The sequence below is a fragment of the Dermacentor silvarum genome, chromosome 2 (assembly GCF_013339745.2).
Source record: "Dermacentor silvarum isolate Dsil-2018 chromosome 2, BIME_Dsil_1.4, whole genome shotgun sequence".
Classification (NCBI taxonomy): domain Eukaryota; kingdom Metazoa; phylum Arthropoda; class Arachnida; order Ixodida; family Ixodidae; genus Dermacentor; species Dermacentor silvarum.
The window spans coordinates 65,575,362-65,592,935 of record NC_051155.1 but is presented as its reverse complement, the minus strand read 5'-3'; the positions used below and the strand labels follow the sequence as shown (position 1 = coordinate 65,592,935).

At 48.0% G+C, this 17,574-nt stretch overlaps 1 protein-coding gene across 2 annotated transcripts in view; it reads left to right on the top strand.

The window, feature by feature from the left end:
• LOC119441548 (chymotrypsin-elastase inhibitor ixodidin-like) overlaps positions 1-17,574 on the top strand; it is a 122,801-nt gene that overhangs the window by 14,620 nt on the left and 90,607 nt on the right. The window lies entirely within an intron of this gene.

Here is a 17,574-nt window from a genome sequence, read left to right as displayed (position 1 = left end):
CTTTGTACAGTAAAAAAAAAAAAATTGGCCGCATATCTGCTTGTTTCGCTGCAAATGACGTCGAAAAACGATAGTCTTCTGCCACCCCTGATAGGTAACATCCTCTCATCTGATCCTCTCACCCCTCATGCTCTTCCCCTCCCCTCTCTCTCCTTCCATGGTGGATGCAATGGAGGTTTTGCTGAATTCAAATCAAATTTCCCACGTTACCCCTTCCCTCGCGCGATCTGCTGGGAGCTTTTATTACTGTTGGCTTAAAGCAGGCTACAGAGCTGCGACTTCAGTCGGCTTAGCGTCTCTTCGACACCATTTCTAACGCGTTGATTTTTTATTTGACTAACGTAAAAACCACTCCAATGTGTATTCTTAATTAAATGAACGCTGCGGATCTCGGTTATCTACATGTACGTTGCCTTAAATAGGCCTGAGGTTTCCTATGCGTAGTATAATGTGGACGTGTGTGACCCCGTGCCACCAGTGCTAGTAGCTCGGTTGGTTTCTGTTTGGCGATTGAATCGAGTGACAGACAGAGAGACAAATTTTTTCGCGTTTAGGTAGCCCAAGAAAGACTATCATCTTTAATAGGAGGATCACTTTCTGATGTGAGGATATGACGGTCTAGACGGCGCCTGCTATGCACATGAGTCATTGAAATCCACCTCGTGTTTGTGAAATACATAAAGATGCCTCAGCAGTTTAGTCAAGGCACATGACATGTGTTCCACGAGCTCCCATAAATACTGACAAAATCTTTTAATTGCTGGAGACATGGTTTTCATGCGCATAAACAAAGCATCAAAAATAACTTTAGGATACGACAGGGGCCGATAAGGGCTTCATCAGTTTTATGCATTGAATCTGTGTAGGCCATTTTAATGGGGAGAAACTGAAGTTGCGTTAGTTTCTGAAGTCTTAAATGCACCAACCATGTGGATATTATCGGTTCACAGGTGTTTGCTGGGCACACGAGTGGTCTGTCGTTTCTTTTAACAGCGGAGCTGTTTAAGCCTGACGTAAGTTGCGCTGCGAGCCGCAAAACCTCGCCCAGCTATGACGTCATTGCGTTGCCTAGCAACCACTTCACGGAGCGGCGTGTGCTTTGACTCCTCTCCGTGCCGTGCACATGTTGCCTTGACATGGGACGTTAAAGAGAGGGAAGGTGAGCATGCGCTCTCGGGAGAGAGAAAGAGAAAATGAGAGCAAGGGAGAAAGAGAGAGAAAGAAATTGTAGCAGCACCAACGAGGATGCTGCCAACGCCGCCTACATTTCCCCGTGTCCCCGTGTTCGCGCCGAACGCGCATGGTGTCCGTGACTGCAGCAGGCGCCTCTGGCGTCGGCACGGCAAGTTTCGACCAGCCCCGCTCCGGCAAGTGTGGAGGCACAGCTTGGCCGTGACGTCACCGGGGAGGTAAAGCTCGGAGCCACCGCGACGGTGACCGAACTCTCGTTGACTCTGTGGCGAGTACATATACCCTTTACATGGGATGACCAACGAAGATCCGGACATCCGAAGAAGCCGCTCATCTTGTAGCGCGTCGCGCGGCCAAGCGAGAATCTGCGCGTCGGCGGCGAGCCGATTCGGAATACCGTGCCTAGCAGCACTTAGCATTTCCTAGCAAAACTTAGCCAAGCCTAGTAAAACCTGGAAGAAAAGCTAGGTCAATCACCAGCTCCGCTGTTTACTCCAGTCTTGTACCACTAGTGCAAGCTGCCCACGTTTTTTTTATTAGTCCCCATGTAGTCAACTCGCATAATAATATATTGTTACGCGTCTACTGAAGGCGAAAGGATAGAGCCATCGCTGGGAAAAGAGGATGAAGAGGGTGGTGGTGGTGGCGAGATGCTTTTATTACACAATTAAGAATCTCCTAGAATAGAGAAAGAAATTCAACAAAAGGGGACACTCGGCGTAAACTGGCAACAGGAAATACGTCACGCTAGTATTGACATCAACCGATTTCTGCTGCGAGCATCGAAAAAAAAAAGAAATTGAAATGAAGTTAACAGACATTGTTTATTTCTTTTTTATTCTTTCCCGCGAAAACTGAAAAGCTTTGTGTATAAATGAACGTATACTTTGCGACTTATTTTTCTTGTCTTACCTAGAGATAGGCCAATGACGCTCCAGATGCAAGCGTCATGCGCCAGACACACCACCAAAGAGTGAGAGGACAGGCTGCGCGTGTGAGCGCTCGCCTGTTCAGCGGCCCGTCTGTCTCCTTTTTTTTTAATGTAGCCTGGTTTCTTGGGCTCCCGGCGTATTCTTGTGTTCCTTCTGCACTGGGACATGGCACCACTGCACTATTGGACTACGGCAAGGTGAAAAATTTAGTTTCACAGTCTACAACGCAATAAAGCTTACCGCACGGGACCAAAACTTATGACGCAGTTAGCGAAAAACAGCTCGGCCGTCCTGGTGCAGTTAATTTAAGTTAATGAATCGTGCTGGGACATGTTTCCGACGCTTCCTAGGGGATAGTTGTAACTTATTTCGATACGGTTGAGGCACACTGGCCGCACAGGGCGCTGTGACGCAGTTAGCGAGAACCAACTAGGCCGTGGTGCGTAGTCTAGTGCATCTTGCAGAAGTTTTTGCCACTTTCTCTGACGCCACACATTGCTGAAAAGTAATTTCGTAACTTTTCGGGGTAATTTTGCCCACGCTGCGGCCACGAATACAACTTCGAACGCATGCTCTTGCTGTGCCCTGTCAGCGCGGCCACGGACTTTCCTCACCAGTCCTCCTGGGACTCAGCGCTCAGAAGCACAGAGTGTTGAAACGCCTGTTTCAAGTATAGTGGTAGCGTCGTCTGCTACAGTGTGCGGCGCATAGAAGTCGACGAGAACGAGGTTTGGAGGAGGGCGCGTGGCACGCGAAATTGCGTGCATGGACACGAAAAGGAAAAAAAGAAATGAAACCCTGAAGACGAGATGACGCATTGTCTCTTGGTATCAAGGCTTGTCCGTCCCCGACGACGAAGCCTGCTCTTTCCTTCGGAAAGGCTTTCGCCTTTACATTTGGTGACGAAACTCGGGAGCAGGACTTCGACTTGGATGGGCCATGGAGCGCTTGAAGAAGATGCGTGCAGCTCGAAGAGCTCAGCAGACGCGACTTGTGAAAGAGATTAGTGACCTCATTGAAACCAACGAGTTCAACCTGGCAACGCCCCGGACTATCCTTCAGCGTCTTGAGAAGAGCACGAATGAGCTCACGAAGATCAACGGTGAGCTTCATGCCGAGATGTCTGACGATGAGGTTGCAGCCGACTACGATTCCTTACTGGAATATGAAGACCAGGCCGTTGGAGCCCTGGGACTGCTGCGACACCACATTTTGGAGCTGTCTAATCCTCCGACCACCGGTACAGGTGTTCGTGTAGAGCCGCCGCCCATACAACCTACCAGCGCGCTGCCTTCTGGCGAGAACAGTCCCCAAGTGAGTGCCCCTGCCGCACTTGGTCCAAGACTGCCCAAATTGGACCTCCTGAGATTCGATGGATCAACGATGAAGTGGCAGTCGTTTTGCGACGTGTTCCACCACAACGTGCATGACAACTCCCGTCTCAGTGACATCGTGAAGTTCCAGTATCTCCGCTCTCTTCTCGACGGCCCGGCAGCCAAGGCTATCGCAGGGATCCTTACCACCGAGAACAGTTACGCCGATCCCATTGAGATTCTCAAGGAACGTTTCGGGAACGCCAAGATCATCAAGGCAAAGTACCTTGAGAACCTGCGTACCCTCACTCCGGTGAGCTCTTCGACCCATGTCACGGGATTGCGGAACCTGTACGATTTAGTACAGGTGAATATAAGAGGACTGAGAGGTCTCGGAGTTCCTGCGTCGTCGTATGCAGCAATGCTCGGCGAAGTTTTAACGAAAGCCATCCCTCAAGACGTCATGGTAAATTACCATAGACACAGAAGCCTTAAGGTAAATGACGATCGGCACTTAAGCCCAACAGCGGAGGAAGACCTTGAAGATCTCCTGCAGTATTTACGCGTCGAGGTTGACTGCAGGGAGAGAACGGCTCACGGTCCATTAGAGGGATCCAGCAGACAGTACCTGCTGCCCGGATCCGGTCGCCGACAGACACGAGCGCCATCGGCAGCAGTGCTTAAAAACAGTACCACTGGAACGTGCGTCTTTTGCGAGAAGCGTCATGCAACATCAGAGTGTGACTCCTCCTTGGACCACAACGAGAAAAGGCGTCTGCTCACGGCAAGCGGCAGCTGTTTCCGGTGCGCTACCACGGGGCATCGGGCCCAGGATTGCCGCCGCAAGGTTAGTTGCACCCACTGCGCCGGCAGACATGCCTCATCTATGTGCTATAAGAACAGACCGCAGGCGGTTACACCTGAACCAAAGCAGTCTCTCAGCAGCGCGTCGATGCATGCTACACAAGTAGGCAGCAAGAACCGTTGCAGATTTGCGACTGCTATTCTACTTCAGACGTTTAGAGCATGGATGCGGGGCAGCAATCTTTGCTGCTACGTACGAGGCATTCTTGACAGCGGCAGCCAACGTACTTTTGTTTGCCAAGAACTATCGCGCAAACTGAAGCTCGAAGTCATAGATGAAGTCGACTTATGCATACGCGTCTTTGGCCATCAAAGTCCCAGCCGCACTGCTCGACGAAAGATAGTTAAACTTGTACTGCAGAGTCAGTTTGACGGGACCCTTGTGGAAATTGAGGCTATTGAAATCCCGCACATTTGCGAGGACATTGTGGAGATTCCGCATGACAACGACTTTGTCAAGAAAATAGAGAGTCGTTGTAGTCTCCTGGCTGACATGGTTGCTTACCCTGAAACGCTACAGGAACCAGGAATTAGTTTGCTAATCGGGGCAGATCAGATTTGAAAAATATTAAGAGACGAAGTAACATGGGATGAGGCCCACAAAGAACTGGTTGCTAGAAGCTCGGCACTTGGATGGGTATTACAAGGCCCAATTAGCAACGACAGATGTCTCAATCGACGGACGCAGACGAATGTGTGTGTGCTCCGTACTTCGTGCTGCATGTTCGACGATCTATCAACATCACTGCAGAAATTCTGGCAGCTTGAGAGTTTGAGTATAACTGATCAGCCAGATTCGTCTGAACATGATAATACTGTTTGGAAAGAATTTAACAACAATGTTAAGCTGTGCGACCATCGCTACGAAGTAAGCCTCCCTTGGAAGGCGCTTGATGCCGAACTTAAAGACAACCGGATGGTAGCGATGAAAAGGTTACAGTGCCTCCTCCGCCGACTGTCCAAGAGCAAGGACCTTCTACTTCAGTACGATACAGCGGTCACGCAGTATCTCAAGGATGGTCATACAGAACCCGTGCCTTCGCACGACAGAGTACAGAACGAGACGTATTACATGCCACATCACGAAGTCATCAAGGAGTCTTCCACGACGACTAAGCTACGCGTCGTTTTTGATGCGTCATCGCATGCAGCCGGAGCGACATCCTTGCACGATCATCTGGAGAAAGGCCCAAACCTCAACAATGACCTGTTGAAAATGTTATCTTTTCGCATGCATAAGATTGGGATCACCGCAGACGTTCAGAAGGCGTTTCTGCAGATTTCAATCAAGTGCGCCGACAGGGATTCTCTGAGATTCTTGTTGTTTGAGAACACGCCGACGGGTGTAGAAGACCTATGTCGAGTCAAAGAGTATCGAATGACTCGTGTTCCTTTCGGTACTACATCGAGTCCGTTTCTACTCAGCGCGACTCTACTGTACCATTTCCATCATGGCTGCGAACCTTACAAGACTACTGCGCTAAAGTTGTCTAAATGCCTTTATGTAGACGACATGCTGATTGGAGTGGAGAACAACAAGGCAGCTCGCCAGCTGTATGAGGAAGCCACACATATATTTGCTGGTGCAGGCATGAAACTGCGAAACTGGGCCACCAACAGTGCTGAAATGCGTGACTACATTGAGAAGAAAGAACAGTTCGGTACTCCTGACAAGACAAAAATATTGGGTCTTATGTGGGAAACTAAAGAGGACACGCTAAGCGCGAATGTACAACCGGTATTGGAATGGTTGAAAAACGAGGAGCCCACAAAACGATTCATTTTGCAGACATCGGCTTGAATTTATGACCCACTCGGCTTTGTAGCACCGTTTCTGATCCGAGTCAAAATACTTTTTCAACGCATCTGGCGAATAGGCACGTCGTGGGATCCCGGAATTCCAGACGAACTAGTTCAAGACTGGAAGAACTGGCTACGTGAATTGCCTGATATTGCATCGTTGGCTGTCCCAAGACTGTGCCATCCCTCGAGCTCCTTGTCAGTCACAGAGCTGCACGTTTTCACCGACGCGAGTAATGCAGCTTACGGAGCAGTCGCCTATTGTGCATACCGAGACGTGCTATGGACTCCGATAGGCACTTCCTAATGGCAAAGGCTCGAGTGGCTCCACTTAAAGAGCTTTCACTACCAAGACTCGAGCTCACAGCAGCTTTAGTCGGGGCAAGGCTTTCAAAGTTCATCAGGAGCACTATAAATATTCCCTCCCTGCAATATTTTTGTTGGACGGACTCTATGGTGGCTCTAAGTTGGATCAAAGGATCCGTCACGAAGTGGAAGCCGTTCGTCCGTAATCGAGTCGCCGAAATACAAGAACTAACATATCCTTCACAATGGGACCACTGTTCTGGAAGGGACAACCCTGCAGACTTGCTTTCCAGGGGAACGTCAGCGCGTTCACTCTGCACCAACGACATCTGCTGGAGAGGGCCGGCTTGGCTAGCGACGCGGACCGAATGGCCTCCGACAACAACTGTAGAGACCTGCCCACGACTTGTGACAGAAGAATGTGCGCCCGATACCGTCGTGTCACATGCGTCAACCGAGCCCCACCCTGCACTCTTCGACGTGAGCAGATATAGCTCCTGGACTCGCGTCCTTAGAGTGACCGCCTGGACCCTAAGGTTTGCCGATGGTTCCAGACGACGAACACGTCAAAACGAACATGTGTTACTGACTGAAGAAATTGCCAAAGCGGAAGTTTACTGGCTCTCATACACCCAAACCCAAGCTTTCTCAATGGAAATAGCATCACTGAAAGCTGGGCGCGCCATCGAAACACCATCGCGGATAAAAGATCTCCATCCATTTCTTGGGGAGGACGACGGACTTCTACGCATAAGAACACGACTACAGAACGCAGTTACTCAGCCTAGCGTCAAGAACCCTCTTCTGCTTCCTGGAGATCACCGAGTGACGCAGCTGATCGCTCACAGTGCCCACAAGCGTCTCTGCCACGCTGGAATAGCAGTTACAGTGGCAGAGCTACGGGAGAGATTCTGGATTGTGGCCGCCAGGCAGTGCGTGAAGGAAGTGATCGCGAAGTGCTCATGGTGTGCTCGTTTCCGCACGAAACCCGCCTGTGTCCCAATGGCACCATTGCCTGTAGAGCGCGTGCAAATGGCTCAGCCTTTTGACAAAGTAGGAGTGGATTTTGCGGGGCCGATATATGTGAGAGGTGACCCTGTTGTGAAAGCCCATGTTGTGATCTTTACGTGTGCTGTAGTACGAGCCATTCATCTAGAGCTTGTTACACGTACTAACACTGAATGCTTTCTAGAACCTTTTCGCCGATTCACTTCTCGCCGTGGCTACCCACGTGTTGTTTATTCTGACAATGCGTTATGCCTTAAGCGTGCTTCGCGAGAGCTTCGTGCGTTATATGAACTCTTACGAGGCAGTGCAGTTGGAGACTTATTTTGCTTACATAGCATCTCATGGAAGTATTCGCCAGAACGTTCTCCTTGGTGGGGTGGGTTTTGGGAGCGCATGGTTCGATCTGTTAAGGACAGTCTTCGAAAGGCTATTGGCACATCGTTCATCAATTACGAGCAATTAGCCACTGTCTTAACGGAAGTCGAAGCCACCATAAACAGTCGCCCGTTAACTTATCTGTATGCTACACCGGATGAACCAGAAGTGTTAACTCCCGCTCATTTTTTGCACGGTCGGAGGCTCACTGTCCTTCCAAATTTAAAAGCACTCGCGGCTGAACCCACGACACATACTGAAACGTGGATTCAACGGCAAGAAATTCAAGAACTTTTCTGGAAGCGGTGGTATAAAGAGTATCTGATTTTACTCAGAAACGCCCATAATAGACCCGCGACGGCTCCAACAGAAATCAGGACAAATGACGTGGTTATTATAAAAGATGAAAATGTGCCAAGAGTTCGCTGGAAGCTGGGAAAAGTAGTAGATACTTTTCCTGGTGCTGATGGGGTAGTTCGTGCCTGTCGCTTGAAATTGTCGAATTGCCAGGTAATCTCGCGACCAGTGCAGCGTTTGTACCCTTTAAAAACGCACCCCTAGCAAATCTCGCGCCGGGAATGTTGAAACGCCTGTTTCAAGTATAGTGGTAGCGTCGTCTGCTACAGTGTGCGGCGCATAGAAGCCAACGAGAACGAGGTTAGGAGGAGGGCGCGTGGCACGCGAAATTGCGTGCATGGACACGAAAAGGAAAAGAAGAAATGAAACCCTGAAGACGAGCTGGCGCATTGTCTATTGGTATCAAGGCTTGTCCGTCCCCGACGACGAAGCCTGCTCTTTCCTTCGAAAAGGCTTTCGCCTTTACACAGAGCTCATCGCTGAGCTCAAGGCTGTCCAGAAGGCCCGGGCCGTCGCCGAAAGACTCTGTCTACCGGCCCCGACTTGGGTGGAGCCACCGGATCGATTCGCTTTAATTATTTCTCCTCAGGACCTCAATAAAGTTCGTACTCACTCACTCACTGAGGCATGCTGGCGGCACAGCGCGCTGTGACGCAGTCAGCGATAAGCAGCTCGGCCGTGGTGACAAAGTTGGTTTGGCGTGTAATGAATCTTAGAGGAACAAGTTTGTGGCATTTGTTGCGGCCCCGTACAGCAACATATACATTCTTTCGGGACTAACGATTGTCGAAAACGCGATAAGCGATTGCAAAGAGTGATAACATGGGAGTGTTGCTGGCGCCGACAGAACGCGCAAAAGAAAACGCCGAGGAACATAACAGAAACTTGTAATTCGAAAATTCCGTCTTCTAAAGGACTGAAAGCAGACTTTGAGCCCACGCATTTGTCTTGAGTGCGAGTAGATGGCATTCTGCGAGCGTGTAGCATGATCCGGCTGGGAGCCTCTGTTGCGTTCATCCCTGTGTACGTAGCGTACCATCGCGTCGCCTTAGACAGCGTTTGGGAAACGCGAAGTCGCCTGTGTACTTATTTGTACTATTAAAGTGCAGGAAAAAATGCCCGGGAATGGGGGAATGCTTGAAAATCAGATGTTTTCATATTTGATGTTATTGTTTGGGATCATTCGGGTATTTTCTATGCCATATATGTAAAAGCGAATTGCGTTTGTTTGTAATGCCGCGTATTCACCGCCTCTACACGCAGTATTCTTATGTCTAAATACCAAAATAACAAAGGCTTGTAATTAACTTTTTTTTCAGCTGATGCCGTCCTATGGAGCTTCGTACGGGTACTACTGCTTACTTGGGCCACACCGTTGGATGAATGCACAAAAAGCCCGAAACGAGCACTTATATAAAGCAAAATAAACATTTCCTCATTTCACATGGTGTCTTGCGTCTGCTTTCTGAAACTGTACATGGAACAGATTTGATGGGGCTTGAAAAGATTCTTCGCAATCATTTTTACCTAATAATAAACCGATTCCGTACAATAACCACGCGCGGTAGAGCAAAAAGGAAAAAAAATAGACGCAGCCGGCGTACCGCGTGCCAGCTAGCGTTGAAAACACGTGCGTTCGATACCGAAACCGGAAGTGTGGTTCAGGTTTTCACATCAGCGGCTTGGTGCGCTACAGTTAATTCGGCCGCTGGGCTCAGTGGAAGTGTCCGCTCTTGCTGAATTTCTTTCTCTATGCTCCTAGTGGGAACCTACATACTAGTTGGTGTCCCTAGTCCGGCACCTCATTGGTCGAAGCCGCCGTCCTGGTTCTCTGGGCCAAGGCCCTTTGAGCTTTAAGGTCTGAGAAGCCAAGCATGGCCGCCTCCCAGTCCTCTCCTGCAGGGTTGGGATTGGGGGTTAAGGCTGAATTTTACTGGCTGGCCCATACTATAATGTAGGTATCTGGTACGTCGCCACAGTGCTGGCACCTGCCGGTGACCATATGGTCAACGTTTGCCCGTGATCCTGGCATGTTCTCCGGAAAAGCTGGCGTTGAAATTTACAACTAGATCAACCTTTACCTTTATGAACGTGTCAGCACAATGTACAGGTGGGAACCGACCCTCATGCTCTCCAACGCTCTCTTCTGTTTCTGTGGCACACCTCAGGTATGGTTCGAAACGCACGAAGCTCCCATTACTAGCTCGGACACTTTCACGCAGCATATCCGCGTTCTTTTCGGCAACACGCCAGGTTGCAAGCTTGGTGCCAGAAAAAGAACTGGCGACTCGAGCTCGGACGTCTACAGAGCCGTACGTCGCTAATTACATTCTGGATGTCTTGGCTCTTTGCTGCAAGGTTGACGACAACATATTTGAGTCAGACAAAGTTGCGCATGTGTTAAAAAGCATTGCAGACATCAACCAGCTTGTTTATGCAAACGTCTCCCTTGCCTCAAATCCGTGTGCCTAGTAACTCGTCCGGACGCTCGGCCACGCGCCACGGCTGCCGCTCGTCATAGCCAGACCCCTCCTTTGTCCTTTCGGAATCCCTCAAAATGGAGAGCGCCCGGCGATCAACTCATATGTTGTTACTGTCACTGCGCCGGACATAAGTTCACCCACTCCTACTTACCACTCTTCGGCCTGCTACGAGCCACGTACCACTGACGCTACTGTAGATCCCCATCGCCTTAACGCCGTCAATCCCGCTCTCGTCAGCCTCGCCGCTCTTCCTCCAAGTCATTTTCAGGACTCTCGCAGCCGGAAAACTAGACTGTACCAATTATTAAGGTACAATTATTACATGTACAATGTACACTTATTAAGCTGCAGTGTGGTCCTCGTCCACAAACCCTCTATTGACGTTACTTACAGACCATCGTCTTCTTCACGTCGAAGTCAACGGTGTTACTGTCACTGTTCTCGTCGGCAGTATGGCACATTCATCCGTCATGAGTGCCCTTTTACGCTGCGCCTAAAATAACCTTAACGCAATCTGCGACGTCGACCATATGTGTTGCCGATGGTGGTACTGTTGACGAAGTAAGAATGTCCACTGCTCGTGTCGGAATCGCCAGTCGTCACACGGTCGTCATTTTCACCGTCCTTACTCGCTGCCCCCATGATTTGATAGTCGGCCTCGACTTTCTTTCGGCGCCCTCTGCTCTCGCTCTCATTTATTCTTCAGACAATGGACTCCACCTTGACCTTCCTCTTCTATCGGACGCCCACGAAACGCCTATCAGTTGTCTAAGCCCCACCGCTTCTCTTCGTCTACCGCTTCAAGTGGTCATGTATGTGTATATTTCATCGACCCCTCCAGTCCCTGATAGCAACTATGTTATCGCCATGATACCTGACGATGGCTGACGCACAATACTACTGTCCCAAATACCGTCGTCACGATTGCAGACAAATTAGTGCTCTTTCCGCTCCGGAATTTTGGGGTGAGCCCGCAAGTGCTTCCCCAACAGATAACACTTGACCAGCTCAGCGCTGTCGAAGACGACACCGTATAATTGATTGCTATAGCCCTTTCTCCTGATCACGCAGAAGGTCCGCGTCCGCAGGCGGACGTCGTCTGTCGTGTTTTTGTTTCTCATAGCGACAACCATGGACGCCTGTTAAGCCAGAATTGGATTGTCATTCGCCGAATAAACACCGGTGACTCTATACCAATTGAATGCCAATCTTACCTTGCGTCCGTCTCAGAGCGCGAAGTAATACAAAAGAAACAAGACGCCAGCTAACGAAATCATCGAGCCATCATCTAGTCCGTGGGCGTCCCCCGTTGTATTAATAATAAATAAAGAAGGTACGTGGCGGTTCGGCATCAACGGTCGCCATCTCAACAAGATAACCAAAATTCGCGTGTACCCGCTTTCTCGTATTGGCAACGACCCCTTGACTGCCTTCACGGAGCCACTTCTTTTTAAGGCGAAAGCCTTTAATGGCTCATACTCGCGGCGTCCGACCATCCGTCCGTCCGTGCCCTGGAACGGTGCGAGCTCTAGCCTCTCCCCCTCACACTCTCTCAGCAATCACGTGATGGCACAGCGGCGCATAGCAACAGTTGCGCCGCCACAGCTGTGGCCTCTCCCCCCCTTACACTCTCTCAGCAATCACGTGATGCCACAGCGGCGGCGCGCGCGGCAACGCTCCGTCGTCAGACGTCTCGTTGCAGCAGTCGAGTTAGTCGGATGGCTCCCAAGCAGCCCGGTGATGATTCCACGGCAAGCGGTTCGGAGAAGCGTCCCAAGAATGTTTATTCCCCCGATGCCAAACGCCAGAAGAATGAGCGAATGTGCATGCGGCGGTAGTCAGTCGAATGGGCACAGGCTTTCGACGAACACACTTTGGAATTACAAAGTGTCCGTGAATTTTTAAGTGAAGCTTTATAGGCTCACTAGTTTCGGCGGTGGTGGTGGTGGTGGTGTCACGCTGAAAGTGGGCCGATCCTGGCGATAGTGCAGGAAGGTTCCAAGCTCAATGGCACATACCAGGGACAAAGAAGAGAGAAAGAGAGCGAAGGAGAGAAAGAAATAGATATATAGAAAGAAAGAGAGAAGGAAGGAACGAGCGAGAAAGAAAGACAGAGAGAAAGAAAGATAACGTACGAGAGAGAGAGAAAGATAGAGATAGAAAGAGAGAGAGGGAAAATCACTAGCTCTTCCCCTGTCGAGAAAATGGGGTTAAGCAAAGGTATACGCAGAAAGTCAGGTGGGATGATGAGGTTAGGAAATTCGCAGGCGCAAATTGGAATACGCTAGCGAAAGACAGGGGTAATTGGAGATCGCAGGGAGAGGCCTTCGTCCTGCAGTGGACATAAATATAGGCTGATGATGATGATGATGATACGTGTGTGTACTTGACCTACTACTTTCTCTTCCCTACTACTTTTCGTTCCCTTTAGTGGTACTTTTCGTTCCGTTTCCTTCAACTTTTGTTTCCCTTTCGTGCAACTTTTGCTTCCGTTTTCATTCCTTACCTCGATGCATACATTTAAGAAACGTTTATGTTTTATTACCGCGACCGCGTCAGGGTAACTTTACGTTACCCTGACGAAGGTCAGATACACACCTGACAACCTTTGCTTACCCCCATTTTCCCGACAGGGGTAGGGCTGGTGCTTTTTTGTCTCTACACCCTCGATCTTGCTACTGCCAAATCACTGTACACAATATTGATCACAAAAAGATCGCGTTCGTCACCCCTGTAGGCCATCACCAATTCAAGGTCATGCGTTTCGGCCTGTGCTATGCACTAGCAACCTTTGAAAAGATGATGGACACACTGCTTCAAGGATTCAAACCGTCCAATTGCTTATGTTACCTGGACGGTGTGATAGTGTTCTCCACCATTTTCGCGACTCACCTTGGGCGTCTATCGACCATTCTGGCTATTTTCTGGCGAGCTGGACTTCACTGAAGTTTCTCGAAGTGCCGTTTCGTTCTTGGACAAGTTCCAGAGCTTGAAGTCTGGGGTGTCCGACTAGACCGCAAGAAAATTCGTTCAATTCACACCGTCACGAATTTCTCCGTTCCCCACTCTGCCCACGATGCCCTAAGTTTTGTGGGGCTATACCCCTATTTCCCAAGTTTCGTGCAAGGCTTTACGGCCCTCGCTCAAGGTCTGCTAAAGCACGTTTCGTTTTATTTCGCTCCTCTCGGCATTTTCTCAGCTAATCACCGTCCTATCTACTCCACCAATCGTCGTCCATTTTCACCCCGCTGCTCCTACAGAAGTGTGTAAGGACGCCTGTTGACCCAACAACTAGACGTTGACCGCGTTGCCTACGCTATCGTCTGCACAGCGGGAGTACCTTGCTCTCGTCTGGACGGTCGCAAATTTCTGTCCATTCGAGTATGGCCGTTCTTTCTGTGTCCTAACTGATCATCACGCCCTCTGTGGTCTTTTTTCACTGAAAGATCCCACGGGTCGGCTTGGTCGTTGGGCGTTGCACCTACAGGAGTACTTTTACTCAGTCAGTCGCGTACAAGTCTGGCCGTCTGCGCCAAGACGCCAACTGCTTGTTTCGCTTACCCTGTCGACCAACCTCACGCCTCAGATATCGATCGATGGCAGTCCAGCGGGGCCCTTGAACGGCGCTGACAGAAAGAAACGCTCTGTCTCTTTTTTAGGCAACCGTCGGCCCTGCATGGGAACGAGATGCGACACGGCAAGAAGATGCACTGATCATCGAGACCGGATGACGTCATTATCGGCAGCGAATGAGCAAGTGACAACCTGGACCCTACATGCTTTAAAGGGGAAGCGGATCATCGCATCGTTGCAGTCCAGCGGGGCCCTTGAACGGCGCTGACAGAAAGAAACGCTCTGTCTCTTTTTTAGGTATGAACTCTAATTTTTGTTTCTCTTTGCTTTTTTAATCAAAGGGGCGTTGCTGGACTGCACTTTTGCTCACTTTTGCTCATTTTTGCTTTGTGTGCACTTTGGTTCGTTCTTTGATTTTGCTGACACGAGTGAAATGGAAAACTCTGATTGTCTCGTGTGCATGAAGGCTCTTTCTTCCGATGGAATTACATGTGGTCTATGCCGCAATAACTACCATATCGGCAAATGCGCAGGAGTAACTAAAACTGCCTACAAAAGCATGAGCAATGCTGACGTAGAATTGTGGACATGTCAGACTTGCAAAACGGCCGACACTCGGACTCGCAAGACGCCGCATGACCAGCAAAAGAACGATAATGATAAGGGAGCGACGAAAGAGCCTTCACTGAATGACGTCATGGCTTCAATTGAATCACTGTCGTCGAAGCTCAGCAATGTGTTAGATCGCCTAGGAAAATTGGAAAGAACCGCCGAAACGCAAATGCTGAAACATAATGACACATTGTTTAAATTGGAAGAACAACACAAAAAATTGTAGGAATGGAGAGCTCACTTGAACATATGTCTTCACAATATGACTCGCTGTTGAAGGCGATCGAAGCGCAAAAGGAAGTCATTAAAACTCTGCAGACAACAACCGTGAACTTAGGTACTAAATCAGACAGTCTGGCAGATGAGGTCGCACAGATGAAACTAACGATTGAAAGTTTAGAAGAGTACTCCCGGAGAAGTAACATTGAAATCCACGGAATACCCCAGTCAAACAATGAAAACCTTAGAGATGTGTTGAACAATTGTGCTGACAAATTCGGTCCGACTAGGCCAATGGATGGGCAGCTAGAGGCCATTCACAGAATTAGAGTTCGGGCAGGGGTGACTCCGCCTATACTGGGCAGATTCTCGAACAGATCAATCAGAGATACATGGCTAGCCAAAAGGCTTCAGCTAAAGTCGGATAAAATCTTCATAAATGAAAACCTAACGTCATATGTGAAGAAGTTGTTGTGGATGGCAAAGAATGCCGCCAAAGAAAAAGCGTACAAGTTCGTGTGGGTGAAGAACGGGAAAGTATTTGCGCGAAAACAAGAAGGAGCCGGAGTTATCAGAATTGAAAATGAAGCGAGTATAGCCAAAATGACATAGACATGGAAGTAGAATCCAGCTCAATTAAAGACTGGGTCACTTATCGACAGAGATACACCTGCGAGGAAGAAAAAGCTCCATGCCTTGACCTGATCCATATTAACATCAGAAGCATACATAAAAATTGGGACTTATTAGAGCTTTATTTAGAGCCATACAAAAATGCATTAGATGTGATTATTCTGACTGAAGTGAACGTAGATGACCTCAATGTTAAATTATATCAAATGAACGATTTTGAACAATTTGCTGTATGCCGCCACGACAGAAGAGGAGGCGGCGTTATAGTATACGTCAGAAACAATTGGCTAGGCGAAAGACGGTCCATAACAATCAACGAGGCAGAGGTACTACTGTTATCAATCGAAAGTGCACATGCATCATTTATAATCTGCGCGATCTACAGGCCACCAGATAAAAATATAGGCACTTTTTTGGGGGAATTACAGCATCTTTTAACGACACTAGAGAAACGAGACAACATAATTCTCGTAGGTGACCTCAACATAGATACTTACTCTACTACGAAAAAATATGTCAGTGATTATTTGACTCTCATTTCAAGTTATGGATTAGAAAACAACATTACAGGATTTACGCGAGAAGAATTTTTGGGTCACAAACTTACGACGTCATGTATAGACCATATACTAACGCGTGTTTCAAGCATGCAACCAGTAACAAGTATCCTGAAAGAAAAGGTTGCTGACCATTACTTTATTGCTCTCACAATGTTTTGTGATGACATAACCAAGTTACGTGGAGAAACTAAACAAAAGTTTGATATCTTCGATAATCAGAAGATGGATAGATTAATTAAAGAATTTAATTGGGATACCTTATTAACACTAAACCATTTACATGCTTACGATAAACTGATTGTCACATTGAAATCATTTTATGATAAATGTCGAAAGGTAATTACTATAAAAAAAGGAAAGTAGAAAAGCCATGGATCACCAATGAAATTAAAGAGTTAAGTTACGTCAAAGAAAAGCTGTGGCGCCGAAGTAAGGCCAATCAATCAGACGTACAGCTGAGAGAAGAATTCAGGCAAACAAGAAATAAACTAACGGCTACAATAAGGCTAGCAAGGAATAAATACTATAGTAACAAGCTGAATGAGTGTAAATTTAACTTGAGAAAGTCGTGGAACGTAGTAAATTCACTAACGGGCAGACAAACAAAGAGCAGCATAGACGAAGTCATAAGCAAGAATTTTCGAAGACGACAAATGGATGAAGTAGCAAACGAATTTAATAACTGCTTTGCAAATACTGTTATCAAACTTCGAGAAAATTCCCCTAGGGTGGCATACAACATAGCAATTAAGACAAATATCAGCTCTGCATACTTGAGTGAGGTAACTGATCTTGACCTTTGGGATGTAATAAGATCATTTAACATTACTAGAATGCCAGGATATGATGGGATTAGATTTCGTGAGATACTGTTTAACTTTACTTGTTTAAAAAGTGTACTACTATATATTTATTCAGAAGTATTTCGGACGGGCCTAATTCCTAACGCAATGAAAGTATCCTTGATTAGACCAATTTACAAGAACGGGAGAAGGCAACAGTGCGAGAACTATAGACCTATAGCAATCTTGCCAGCATTGTCGTGTGTTCTGGAAAAGCTTATTCACAAAAAAAATGGTTTCCTTTTGCGAAAAATTCGATCTGTTGTCTAGCTCACAATATGGTTTTCGTCGCAAGAAAAGCACAATCACATTACTAGAAGACTTTGCAGACATAGTGAATAGTGAAATAGATAAAAATAAGACGGTAATTGGGCTTTTCTTAGATCTTAAAAAAGCCTTCGATACGTTGGATCACGAAGTACTACTTGGAAAATTAGCTCAAATGGGATTCCGCGGACCATTCCTAGAGGTTTTAAAAGACTACTTCAAAAATCGACATCAGGTTG